The sequence below is a fragment of the Ambystoma mexicanum genome, chromosome 7q (genome assembly GCF_040938575.1).
Source record: "Ambystoma mexicanum isolate Mex_15411 chromosome 7q, UKY_AmexF1_1, whole genome shotgun sequence".
NCBI classification, from domain to species: domain Eukaryota; kingdom Metazoa; phylum Chordata; class Amphibia; order Caudata; family Ambystomatidae; genus Ambystoma; species Ambystoma mexicanum.
This window is the reverse complement of record NC_090941.1, coordinates 949,486,485-949,501,016: the sequence shown is the minus strand read 5'-3', so window position 1 is coordinate 949,501,016 and position 14,532 is coordinate 949,486,485. Positions and strand designations below refer to the sequence as shown.

Here is a 14,532-nt window from a genome sequence, read left to right as displayed (position 1 = left end):
AGATGGTATATGAGGGACACAGGGCATGTAGGTATTTGGTTACAGGATCATCTTTAAAGCTCTCGCCCTCACTCACAAGTGTCTCCATGACTTGCCCCCCCCTTATCTGGCACAAAGGATCACCAAACCCACCACTTATAGACCCTCCAGATCGCCCTATTCCAACCTGTTATCCTTTCCCAGAACACGTAAAGCCCGTGCAGGCGGCTCCAGTTTCCCAACGGTAGCCCCCACACTCTGGAACTCCTTACCTCCTCACATCAGGCTTATTGAATCCCACTCCGCCTTCCGCAAGGCCATCAAAACAAACCTCTTTGTCTGATTCTATAACTTGTATTCTGTAATACTATGCAACCATTGACTCTGCACTGTAAACAAGTCTTTCATTGAGCGGCTTCTTTGTAACCCTTAATCAAGCCTGCTTAAACTCTGATATAGCGCCTCGATGCCTGCGGAATGTATTGCACTCTACAAATCCAAAATAAAAAATTAAAATGTTTTTTACAGTGCTGGAAATTGACGGAATTTACTGGGGGAACTACCTCCCCTCCCTTCCCGCAAAGGGGGGAAAGATCAGGAAGTAAGGGTTGGGGGGATTGTCAGTGGTGTGGGCAGGACTGGGGTGGAGCTAAGTGTTGAATGATGCGTGTGCCCTGAATATAGGATGCTGGCTGCTTTGCATAAAAACCAAGTGCATTTTGTGAACATAAGAATGACCACCAATTTATCAAACATGTCTGTGCTAGTAATTCAAACGGAGGAGGGGGGTTTGGGGCTCGTGTCTACATGGACCAGTGTGTTTTGTCAGTTTTTTTTCAGCACAGCGCTGTCTTGTTCTGACCCAATTCGTCCCCTTGTTCCGGTCCAATTTCACCCCTGGTTATTAACTGACACATTTACTACCCATTTACTACCCATACCCATGCTAATCTCTATGCTCATTCCCACCCGCTTCCTGCCCCTCCCCGCCCAAACGGGCCCTCTTGGGATCTCTTTGAGCCCCGTTTATCAAACCTTAAAAACAAACTTTGCACTGAAAGTGTCTTCCAGGGTGTTTTCAAAGCAGTCTTCGAAGAGCTCATGGTTTATTGGTGCTGTAAATGCACTACTGGTGCAATAAAAATGTCTTACACAGGTGTCCCTTTAGCCATTTGATTTATAAGCAGCATGTGTGTCCTTCAATGAAGTCCTGTTAAAAACAAACATTAGTAAAGCCATGGCTTTGGTATAGGTATTAGATAGGCATATGCCAGGTAGGTACACCAAAGCCAACACTGCTGGCATTGCCAATGTTTGTTGAACTCAGTCACAGTGACTGGATGTGAGAGTCTCACACACCGGATGCAGTCTCTGGCATGCGGTTTGAGTTTCACAGGCACAAACACTTAAAATCTCTAACCTTGACGCACAGTCATACCTGCGAGCGCAATCCCACTTGTCGAGTTTGAGTGTGGCCACATCTCGCCCCTGGCTCTAGACAGTGTTCTCAATTGACTGAAAGCTGTGCTTTCCAAACGCGCGCCCTTTGCCCCACACAGCTCAAACAGACCTTTGACCTCCAGTGGCTGCTCCAAACCGCGGTAAATGTTTGAATACATCAGATAAACAATAATCGCCAACATTAAAGTGGTGTCCGCCTGTCTTCCTCTTGCAGAGTCTACCGGAGCTGTTCAATAAAAGTGCATGTTTAAGATGTGCTGTCATAAAACCCTGATGAACGCATGCTGTAATTCGTGCATGCCTGGAAGTGGCGCATCGCTGGGGAAAGCCCTTTAACACAGTGACCCGTTCTTATGAACTCTGTATATCTGCGCACGGGTGCAGATCGTGAGTCAGCAGAAGGGCCGCGTGCACGCGTGTTTTTGCTAAGTTCTCCCTGGCCTGAGCTTGCCACGTTTCTCGTGGAAGTGGAAGTCTCCTAAAACCTACCAGCAGCAATAGAACGTTGACTTGGTGTGAAATATGAATCTGCTGTACAGGCGCAGCTTAATGTGCTGCATATGACGTTTCCATAGATTGTTACATTGTACACATTCATAAATCGTGAACAGTGAATGCCTGGCAAACGCGTGCTGTATTGCTGGGTGTGTTACACTGTGAACATCCAGAAATCGTCAACAGGTACGTGCTGTGTTACTGGGCGTGTTACACTGTAAACATCCAGAAATCGTCAACAGGTAATGCCTGTCAAACGCGTGCTGTATTGCTGCGTGTGTTACACTGTAAACATCCAGAAATCGTCAACAGGTAATGCCTGTCAAACTGCTGTATTGCTGCGCGTGTTACACTGTAAACATCCAGAAATCGTCAACAGGTAATGCCTGCCAAACGCGTGCTGTATTGCTGCGCGTGTTACACTGTAAACATCCAGAAATCGTCAACAGGTAATGCCTGCCAAACGCGTGCTGTATTGCTGCGCGTGTTACATTGTAAACATCCAGAAATCGTGAACAGTAAACAGTGAAGCTGCGGGGCACGGAGCACTTTTGTGATATTGGATTATGCCGCTTTGCTGTTGGCAGAGACACGAATGACGATGGCGGCATTGTGTGCTTTTATATTAACCTGTTACTTTGAATTGTGACTTTCTCATTTGTTTCAACATTGACTGGGTCCTTCGTTGTCTAGTTGTAATTCCTTCACCCATACCAAGGACACCGGCAGTGTGGGTCCGGGCACACACGCGGTGCTACTAGCCTGGTTCCCCATCCGTATCCTTTCCCATCATGCTCTGCCTATTCACTGCCACGCTCCTCTTTCATGTTTTCCAGACTATATTTGGTTTCACTTTCAAGTACATCTTTTCCGATGACACATTTCGTGCTCTGCCTGAAACTTCCTTTGAAGTGTACGTTCGGCCCTGCAGGGCTGTCGCAGGTTAACAGATTTCGTGAAGTCCTGAACTCTGTGCGTTCATGAACGCATGAACTCTACCTTTCAGTTTGTATGGAGGAGACACAATGAGGTTAATTATGACTGCAAATATAGCCATTTTTCTCCATGGGAAGAACGGTTATTCCTGGTTTTTTATTATGTGCCGAGATATATTTACAAACATTTTACTTTTAAAAAGGACATTTCGAAATAACTTCATGATAAAACCCCCTGTATATGGCCAATCCGCGAAGGATTAGATCAAAAGGTGTGCATCTAGGCAGGGGTGTGCCTCCAGAGCTGTCCCTTGTCCTAGTCTGGAGCTTTCAGACTCTACCCAGACCAGGGAGGAGGAGGGCAGTGTCCACGTCAGCCCGGCCCATCTGGTGGACTATGCACCACATAACAGAATCCACTGTGACAAGAAGGGGGTGGAGCAGCAGTAGCAGAGGTAGCTTTTGGTGCCAGGCAGGGCGGGTAATAGGGCGCCAGCGGGAGGCTGAGGGGCGCACTGGGCACCAGGGTGGAGCCAGGTGATGTACCCCCCCCCCTTCATGGCTAACCCCCTCCTCCGGCCGTGTCACTGAGGGGCAGTGACCACTGCAGCCCAACCCATCCGGTGGATATGCACCAAACGACTCCTACCTGCAAAATAAATAACTTAGTGACACGAACTACCCGATACAGAGACAAAGAGAAGCGCACAACTCTGTTTGCCCAAGGCCATCTGAAAAGGTTTTGGGGTCCAGGAACATTCGGCCCCATGCAACCCTAAAAAAAAAAATACCCGCCATCCAAGAATCTCCATACACTCTGCCATCCCGGTTACAATGCATAGCTCTATACTCCCTCGCACCCCCCTCCAGAGATACAAATAATCATGGGATATCCCTTAAACTGCTCTAACTCCCTTCATCTGTGATTTCAAGGGCAACATTGTTGCCTCTTACAGGCCGCGGAAAAGGAGGACGCGCACACAGAGATGTCGGATGACTTCTTTATTCCTTGCCTACACATAGATTACTGGCGCCCCTGGCACCTTCCCCAGAAACCCCTTTTTCTCCCTTGGCGCCGTAACATGGCTCCGCCTCCACAACGGTGGGGGCAGCACTCCTTAACCCCTGAGTGCTTGGTAACATCACCCCCGAACAATATATTCAAACATCGAAATCAACATTCTTCAACAAGTCTCATAGGTTTCCTTACGACTCTCCGTGGCCTCTCCTCTTGGTCACCTGCCTCTTGCAGTTCCGTGGTTCTCACTTCCCCGCTTGTCCCTCCTGGGTCTCCTCCCGGAGGGATCCACAGGTCGTCCCGCGACTCTCGCGGTTCTGGGGAGGTCGATCGCTGGAGCGGCTCTGTTCCCTCTCGTCTGGTATAGTGTCTAAATTGTTGACAGTTCCTGGTGACAGCTCTGCTTTGATCCTCGGCTGTCACCATCGTGCCTTTCACTGCGGTTACCCTCATGGGGCTTGGAGCAAACCGCGGATCTGTCTTCCTGGGCGTTGGTTGCTGGACGAGTACTTCGTCCCCTATGTGGAAATCTTGTATCACCGCATGGCGCCGAGCATCTGTCTCTCGTCTTGCTCTCTCCTTGGCTTCCGCGTCCCTTCGGAGTACGTCCATGTCAGGCAGCTCCTCATCAGATGGATTGTGCGGTATGCGGGTTCGCACTTTGTAGCGAAACATTAGCTCGGCCGGTGTATTGTTGGTGGCTTCATGAGGAGTGTTTCTGTAGTCCCATAGGAGTCGGCACAGTGCCTTGTGCGGATCGACTCCCTCTACTCTGGCTCTTTGTCTTGTTTTCTTGATCGACGCCATGAAGCGTTCAGCCATCCCATTCGCTTGTGGGTGGCGAGGAGTTATCTTCATATGTTCAAACCCTAGGTGTTCCGCTAGTGTACCAAATTCGTGTCCACTGAACGGGGGCCCGTTGTCAGATTTGACTATTTTGGGGATCCCCCACTCGCTGAATACCTCCTCTATTGCCGCTGCTACTTGAGGAAATGCGGTGGTGGTGACTGTTTTGACGATCGGGAAACGTGAGTGTTCGTCTATTAGGAGCAGGAGGTAGTCACCCTCTTCCGTGGGCCCGTAGAAATCCATGGCTACACGCTCCCACGGCCGATCGGGTATCTGTGTGTGTTGGAGCGGGGGTGGATATTCCGCAGGAGCCGTGCACTGGCAGGCATGGCAGTTCTTCACCCATTCTTCTACTGCCGCGTCTAGAAACGGGAACCAGACATGGCACCTCAGCTGTCTTTTGGTGTTCTCCGCTCCTCTGTGTCCCTCGTGGGCTGTACTGACTACTTCATTCCTGAGCGTGGCGGGGATGACAATTCTGCACCCTCTGAGGAGGATGTCGTTGTCCTTGACGGCCAGTTCGCTATGTACCCTGGCCAGCCTTTCAATTTCTTGTCTGCACACCCCTGGGTGTGCCAGCATTGCTCTGTGGTGATCCCTCCATTTGTTGGTCAATGTGAGGCTGATGGCGAGTGCCATGGTGGGGTCAGCCGCTGATGCAGCGGCAACTCTCTCCAAGGACAGCGCCGGTGGTAGTGAGTTGGACGCTATGTATTGCACATAGGCGATGCCTCCCTCGCGGGTCAGTGGGGCCCCAACTGGGTGTCGTGACAGATAGTCAGCGGGGTTAACGGGTCGATGCACGATGTCATAGTCATATTCTTGTAAGCGGATTCCCCACCGCTCGATTCTAGGGGGCATTTTGGTGTGCGGGTTGCCGAAAAGTGATAACAAGGCCTGGTGGTCCGTAATTAGAGTGAACTTTTTCCCAATGATGAAGTCATGGAAATGTTCGCACGCCCAGACGGCAGCTAAACTCTCCTTCTCCGCCTGGGAGTAAGCCAGTTCCGGGGTGGACAGGCCCCTGCTCGCACAGGCGACCACATGTCTCGGGTGGACATCCGCCCCGCTGGTTTGGGCTAAGATGGCACCAAGGCCCACCGGGCTTGCGTCCACCACGATTTCAGTGTGCCATGAAGGATTGAAATATGCCAGGCGGTGTGCTTCCGTCAGGGCACGCTTGATGTTAGAGAATGCCTGGTGGCAACCAGGGGTCCACTCAAACACAGTTTCTTTTTGGAGAAGCTTCCGTAGTGGGTCGGTAAGGGACGCATAGTGTGGTATGTACCTCGCACAGTAGCCAGCCATGCCGAGGAATGAGCGAACGTCCGCAACCTGTTGCGGTTCACCCAAGTTGGTGATGGTGTCAACCTTGTCAGGATCCGGCATCATCCCTTCGCTGGAGAAGATGTGTCCAAAAAATTTCAGCTTTGTCTTGCTGAAACGGCACTTGGCAATATTGAGAGTGAGGCCCGCTTCCTGGAGTGCGGCACACGCGGCGAGTAGGGCTTTGTCATGAGACTCTTTAAATGATCCAAAGACGAGGATGTCGTCACTGTAGTTCAGTGTGCCCTTGATGGGTCTGATCACCTGCCGGATGGCCTCCTGAAAGATTTCCGCGGCTGATGAGATCCCGAAGTTCAAACGCCAATACCTGTAGAGGCCATCGTGAGTCGCGAACGTCGTGATGGGTCTGGATTCCGGATGTAGCTCCAGCTGATGGTATCCTTGGTTGAGGTCGAGTTTGGAGAACATCCGAGCATTGTTCAGTTGTACGATCATGTCCGCAATGCACAGTCCCGGATGCCTCTCGCGCTGAATGGCGGTGTTTGACACCCTCATGTCGACGCACAAACGGATCTTTCCTCCCTCTTTGGGTACAACCACGAGTGGGGAAACCCATGGTGTCGGACCTGTGGCTGGTTCAATGATGCCATCAGACAGCAGTTGTTGGAGTGCGTCTGATACCGCCGCTTGCAGGTGAAAACCTACTCTCCGGGGATGTTGCGGTACTGGCCTCACCAATGAGTCGATGTGGAGCCGGATGGGAGGGGCCTTGAGTTTGCCCAGCCCCATGCAGAGGTTGGGGAACTCCCTTGTGACGTCAAGCTGTGTGACCGGGTTCTGCGGCTGGTAGCACGCAATGGTGCCAACTGTGTCTCGCGTGTTTGTGCGCTCAGAGGTCGCTGTGATGGAGTCTCCCGGCCTCACGTGTATTTCAATCAATCCCAGGCGGGAAGCCGTGTGGTAGCTGAGTAGGCATCGGCTTCTGGCAAGTGACCGGATAATGTGTATTGTTGTGTCAACTTTCCGGCCATTTAGGAGGAGGCGTTGTGTGAAACATCCTACCGTCGGTAGGGGGGTGGTAGCTCCCCACTGAAATATCCTTGAACGAGATTGTTCAAGCACCGGTGGGTTCGGTAGTACGGCATAGTCTTGCTCGCCCATTATGTTGACAGTAGCGCCTGAGTCAATCATGAATTGAAATTGCCTGTTTCCCATTTTGATGGGGATTTTTGGGGCTTCTCTGGCCTCTTCAGTGTCAAGTATGAGATTGACAAACTCGTCTTGGTCATATGGGTCATATGGCATGTCATATGCAACTCCCTGCTCGTCCTGGTAGAGGGTCTCAGGCCTGTATTCCTCTGGTGGATGATCATATTCGTCCATGAAATATTTGGTCTGATCAGCCTGCTCTGGCTGTATTGGGTACCCCGGCGTTTGGTATTCGTCGATGGCCCTGACATACCGCCTCTGTCCCTGGCCTTGTTGGTAGTATCTGGGTTGGATGTATCGTGGAGGTGGCGGACGAAAGAATGGCCTGACAGGCGTTTGGGGCCTTGCGGGGAGAAAGGGTATGCCTTCCCGGCACACCGAGTGAAAATGCCCTTCTCTTCCGCAGTTCGTGCACCGTTGTGATAGGGCTGGGCATGAGCCTGCATGTGGAAAAGACATCCCACAACGATAGCACTGTCTTTGTTGGCGAGGAGTTTGGATGGTTTGAGTTCTGTATGACTGTGGCCCTCTGTCACCTGGACGAGATGGTTGTATGGTTGCGACCAGTTCCGCTGTGTCTTGTTTGGGGTTGCTCGGGTTGCCCATGGATGTGGCTTGGGCATCAACCCTCTCATGTATGCGAGCAAGCTCGCTCACCTCCTGGATGGTGAGGGGTTTCTTCAGGAGCTGTTTTTTGAGAGCAGGGGACAGGTAGCCTTCAATGACCCTCAATCTTATAGCTTCATCCAACGAGAATGCGTCAAATTGGCCATTTGCTCCTTTTAGTCTTAGGCGGGTTATGAATTCGTCGACTGTCTCCTGTGGCATTTGGGTGCACTTGTTGAATAGGTAGCGTTCATAGTCACGATTAACTTCTTTGATGAGGAGTCTATCTAGAGCCTTGATCAAGTCCTTGAAAGTGTTCTGTTCAGCTGCAGGGATGGTCTTGACCACAGTCTTTATCTCACCCCTACCAGATTGAGGAAGATGTCCCGAATATTGTGGGAATTACCATCACCAGACCCCCTGACGTAATGCTGAAAATCTTCCATCCAGTCAGTCCATCTGGGCCCCGTCGTGGCTTGTGGAGTCATGGTGAAAGGCGGGGGTAGTCGCAGCTGAATCGGCTGTACAATATGGGCAGGTGTAGGTGCCCCAGGGTTGGACCCTGCGGTGGAGGCCGGTGTGCTCATGATGCCAAAAAGTGGGTGTGTGTTCGGCCCTTGTGGATGCTTTGGTTAAGCTGTCGGAGCGTCACCCACCTGGGAGGTCGGGTGCCACAGATGGGCATGCAGCTGCACAGGCGTCGTGAGATGGGATGGCACTCAGCACTGCTGGGGCTTCGCTGCGAGCGCTGGCAGTATGAGGACACTGCTAAACGTCCTTGTTGGTCTTCTGGAGGGCGTGGGCAGGCTTGCCGGCATGCGACGTAGGGGGGGCCGCAGCAGATGGCTAGGGCCCGGCTGCACACTCCCCAGAGTGTCCGTAGTAGCGTGGGGACCAGGCGGACTGCCAGGGTCCATCGTCGTGCTTCTAGATGTAGTGCGGGAGAGAAAACCGCAGCGTTTTCGGGTGCGGCCAGCAGCTGCCGCCCGTGTAGGAGGTGGAGGGGCGGGAGGAGGCCCAGTCGCAGCCGGAACGAAGAACTGGCGGATTGCCAGCAGGGACGGCTTCGAACGCGCATGCAGCGCGGAAGTGGCGGAAAGCCACGGAGGAACGGCGGACTGCCGAAAGGAGGACTCTGTGGGTGCACGGAATTGACCTCGTCGCCAGTGTTGCCTCTTACAGGCCGCGGAAAAGGAGGACGCGCACACAGAGATGTCGGATGACTTCTTTATTCCTTGTGTACACATAGATTACTGGCGCCCCTGGCGCCTTCCCCAGAAACCCCTTTTTCTCCCTTGACGCCGTAACATGGCTCCGCCTCCACAACGGTGGGGGCAGCACTCCTTAACCCCTGAGTGCTTGGTAACAAACATTAGTAGTCCACGGAGCGGGTAGTTGTGTTCTAGCACAGGTACAGGACTCAGTTCAACAATAACAGCCGCAAGGAAGGTATACCACCTGCTGTATACATGCAGGACAGAACACAATAGCCATGTGAAATAGGTACACGTGCCCCAGAATAGATACAGAGCTTGGATGAACAGCCTCACAGAATGTGCAAGTGCTTAAACACAGACACAGGAGGCATATGGGAATTAACGAGCAAGGTACACCTACCATACCATGGGCAGTGAATATAGATGGAAAGTTACCAGGAAGATGCACATATCCGAAAGCCCAGAGATTAGAAGATGGCTAGGGTTTTCAAGCGCTGTTGCCATGAATGACCCAAAAAACAAATGACTGTGGTTTGGAATCGATGAATTGTCAATACAATAAAATGTCAAGAAACACTATAGCAAGTTAAGACATGAGCGTGGCTTGATAAATCGCTTTTAGTGACTGAATTGTTAAATATTTTGGGAATGGAACTTTTGTCTGGTTGGACACTGCGATTAAATGTGTTGCCCTGGGTCACACCATTTGGTTAAGGGATGAAGCTGGGATTTTAGCCCAGCATACAATTTTGGCAGCTGACTACACTGTTTCTAAGTTTCTGTCATACAGCAAGGTGCAATTGTCTGTTTTGATGGTTTAAACACATTGAGCAAAAGAACATGTGTTATAAATTCACCTGCTTATAATCCTTGTTTGGCACAAACCTGCTGATAAGAACATTTGAAATTCTAGGAAAAAAGAGTTTGGGTCTAATACGTTCAAGACAGGACTGACATTTGGTCAGCTCTCTTCTGTCCAAGACCTCTTCTATTCAAATGGCCGAGATAAAAGGAAAGATCAGACACTGGGCCAAGGAATGTCAGCACAATGTAAGAAAGCAAACCTTTTCACCAAAGACATAGTACTGTGCAACCAATTAAGATGATCTGTCCAGGATCACATTATCAACCAATTGCAACGCTGACATATGAACCTCAGCAAGTTTCGTTCACAGTCCTAATTTGACTACCTAACCACCTCCCCAGACTAACTCATGCCCTTTGATGGAGATGGTAAATAGACCTGTACCATAATGATGTTATGCTAGTTTTATAAATGGCACATTTTCTTAAAGGTAGGCATTCTAATGCACAGGAATTGTAACAATCAATAGTGATTATATACACAAATATCAACCTCATAGAGAGGAATGGCCGAGTTGGCATTGATAGGATTGTGTACAGTGATATAGCATAGTAACACACACCTCTGCAACAAGTACTAAACCCACTGAGCTATCTTCTTACCCAGGGTGGCATTCAAACTTATCAATATGCATTTCAACTTCAATTGTCGCACCTAAAAGTTGAGTTAAATGCATACAGGTGATGGAAATCAAGCCACAAGTGGACCCCATCCACTCAGGAAAGGGTACATAAGGCCCACACTTTCTCCAAACACACTTTCCAGTACCATGCTACCATTAGCTGTTGCTAAGTGGGACATGCAGCTGCTCCTCCTACACATTGTGCTGCAGGAACAGCGGCACAGGGCACAGGGAGGAGGAGCAGATGCCATGCAAGGTGAGCGCCCATTCCCTGGGCCAGGCCCTCACCCTGGACATTAACTGATAGCCAGCTGATCACCCTGTGCCGTCTGAACAGGGAGACCATTGTTAAGCTACTTGCCCTAATCCATGACATACAGAGCAGGATAAACATTCAAACTGCCTTACCCCCTCTGCTGAAGCTTGTGTCGGTCCTTCATGTCTTTCCAACTGGCAACTACCAGCACACTGGGAATGCTGCATGTCATGTCCCAGCCCACATTTTCATATGTGCTTGTGCAGGTGCTGGAAGCACTCCTGCGCCATGTCTCCTCCCGGCACATCCCCTTGCCCAGCACCCCGGCACAGATAAATGCCACAAAGGCACGTTTTTACGCAGCAGCCCGCCCGCCTAACGTAATTGCGGCTCTGGACTGCATCCAATTTGTGTTGGTCGCACTCCAGGCATCCATAGAGGTATACTGCAACAGGAAGCAGTATCACTCCATGAATATCCAGGTCACCTACAATGCTGACTTCGTGATCACACACCGCTGTGCCACTTCCCTGGTTCCACACACAATGCCATGGTCCTCTGGAACAGTACACTGTCTGCATACACAGAGAGCCACAGAGGCCAACGGACATGGACACTGGGTGAGTACAAGTGCCATAACACAAAATGATCTCGCAGCACCCGTGAAATGCTATGTGAAGATGGGGGTTGAAGGGGCATTACCACAACTGAGCAATGCATGCCCTATCAAGACTCTGTAAAGGCAGCTAGGACATGCAGGACAATGCAGTAGTATGTCGTAAATGCATATTGCACCAACAAGGAAGCAATGCATACACAGACGACTCCAGGAACCACAATGCAAGGGGACACATACCTGCACATCAAATTTCACAGTTCAACACTGCACAAAGACAATGCAATACTGGTAGAAAGCAATGCCACGTACCCTGGTAGCCATGTATCTGACGCCATAATGGAATGTATGCAGACACCACAAATCTGCACAAGTACGACTAATCACCCATCAGATCACATGCATGATAGCAAAGCAAAAGCCAAACACAGAAAACATGCATTCTACCATGCCAATCAAAGACCCTGAAAGCGACAAGTGCTGGCAATGAGCTGTGTGCATGGTGTAACACGACAATGCATATGTTCCCCCCATAGTAAATGACTCTTCCTTCAAGTACTGTGATGGTAAATCATGTTGTACGACAATTCTGGAAAAATGCATGCACAGTGTCCCATCAACATGCCTTTAGAGCAGGCAACACATCCACAATGCACTTTGACTGACACCTGTGATCCTTGCCCTTGCAGGTGACTCTGGATACCCCCAGCTGCCATGGCTAATGACACCTTGCACAATCCATGTACGCCACAGGAGGTGGCTTACAATGAGGCACACATCAGGACCAGGCTGTGCACAGAGCAGACCTTTGGCAAGCTGATGGGTCATGTTTGGGGGCTACACCATATCAGAAGGGCCTTGATGTACAGGCCAGGCAAATATTTCTTACCTGCGCCATGCTGCACAACATCTGCCTCAGGCGAAATGACCCCCTGAAAAGGACATGCCACCCCCAGAAGATGACTCACTACCTGTAGGTGCAGTGCTGCTACACAATGAGTGGGAGGAGGGAAGGTATGGTCATCTGGTTCGGCAAGAACTAATAGACAATTATTTCTTAACACTGATAATCACATGCTCCGCACCTTTGTATATAGCCACGTAATGAATAAATCACATTCACACAATAAGGAATGTCCTAGCATTGCTTCAAGTGCAGTAGAATTGAATGCGTATGTGACAAATATGACATCCCCAGCACACCACCCCACTCCCCAACACACCCTTCACACCCACCTCCCCCGTGAAAAAAAGTGCAATGGAGTGTGTCAATCATTTTCTGGGCCTTTTGCTGTGGACAGTTCTGGCTGTGGGCGGGCCACATTCCTCATGGAGCGGCGCCAAAGGGTGCTATCTGCAGATTCCTCCGTAGGGGTTACTGAGGTGGACTGGTCAGACTCTGGCCCCCGGATGTGCCCCGGTGAATGGGTTATGCCCTCAATGAGCTCTCTGACCCTCCACAGTCAAGGTGGTAGTTGCCACTGACGATTGACGTCGCTCATGGTCTTCACATTCCTCCGCGAGACACCCAGAACAGTCACAGATCGCTTGCAGGTGCTGGACTTTGGTGTCTGCAAGTTTCTCAATGTTCACCTGTCGCTGCTCCATTGTGTCCAGCCCAGTGGTCGCAGTGTAAGAAAAGAAGTAGTGCAACTATGTTCCCTGCTGGTCTGCCACGCTGCCCACACACCCCATCGCCACCGTCCCTCCCACGAGGAATACAAACTCCAAAAAACATGTGCCTGCTGTTTAAAGAAATGTCCAGTGCACTGAAAGTGCAAGTTTCAACTTCTTCCTATACTTTTATTTTAAAATGAAACCATTCCGGAACGGTTTCTTTTTAAAATAAAAGTATAGGAACGGTAAGACTTAATTAAAAGAAGTAGAGGAGCACCGCTCCCGACTGCTCCCGCCCACTTCGACCACTGGTCCAGCCTCCTCCATATTGCATAATGTGAATCCTCTGCAATTGGTGGTGGGCTATGGGGAGGGCTAGGGCTGAAGCAGGGGCACCAGAAACCCATGTTACCTCCAATTATCTTTGTGTCACCCTCTGATACCAGGTCACGCTGGATTTGTGCCTGGTTGTCTGACTCTGCTGCTGAGGGCGTATCATGGGCCAGATAAGTGGGTGTGGGTGCAGCTCGAAGTGCGCCCCGGTGGCACGTCTGGCTCCCCTGACTCATCTACAGGGGACGGCTGTGAAGGGGAGGTTGAAGCTGGTGGGATGCAGCACCTGCAGCTGTGTGGGTAGTGCTGCCATCCGTTGCTGCTCCGGCAATGGCATGTGCTATGCTGCTGGGTGGGCCACTTGCCGAACTGGTGTCGACTGTGGCGGTGTTTCCACTCCTAGCAGCTGGCATGGCGCTGCTGGGCCCTGGTGTCTCACTCATGCCCATCCTCCTGCTCTTCCCATTGCTGGGCGGCGCAGGGTTGGTGGTTGTTGTCGTCCCACTGGTGGCCATACTAAGAAAGGTGTATGGGCCTGCTTCCTCCTCTTGAGTCGTCTGTGAACCAGTTGGGTGGACAATGACATGCTGTAAGTCATCATGCATAGTTGTATGTGGGCTTGCAAGTCACTCATGCTACATGGTGGAATGTCACCATACACACATGTGGTCTGATAGGCAGTGTCGATTGCTGGCCAATGCATATGTCTAATGCAAGGTTTGGAAAGTGTCTTCTGGCGATGTGGCCTGTATATGTGGTTGTGCTTGGAGATCACTTTGCCACTTGGCCTTTCCCAGCACACACAAGTGCTGCTCATAGTTGCATGGCCTCAAAAGCTAATTCATACCACAGTGCCTGGGTATGTACACAGTTGCCCACCTTCTCTTGCATGCACGTTTGGTGGCATTGCCTTTGGGTGCATTGGCATCTGGTTGTACATTCCACTGTCCGTTGGGCCCATCTATGCTGAGCGACACATGCATGGGGTTGCGAATTGGCCAGTGCATTGCCATGGGATGGCGGGGGGAGGGGGCATTCATCCAACTGCAGCACTCCCAACAGCCTCGATCCGATCCATGTGGAGGATGCTGCTGTAGGTTTCTCCCACAAATCTTAATTACACTTCATTGTCACAAAATAAGCATTAATGGCTAATCAATAGCATTT

General features: G+C 50.7%; 1 protein-coding gene across 1 annotated transcript in view; it reads left to right on the top strand.

Moving 5' to 3' along the window:
* Positions 1–14,532, top strand: part of AQP11 (aquaporin 11) — a 335,864-nt gene that overhangs the window by 1,220 nt on the left and 320,112 nt on the right. The gene's annotated exons all lie outside the window — the stretch shown is intronic.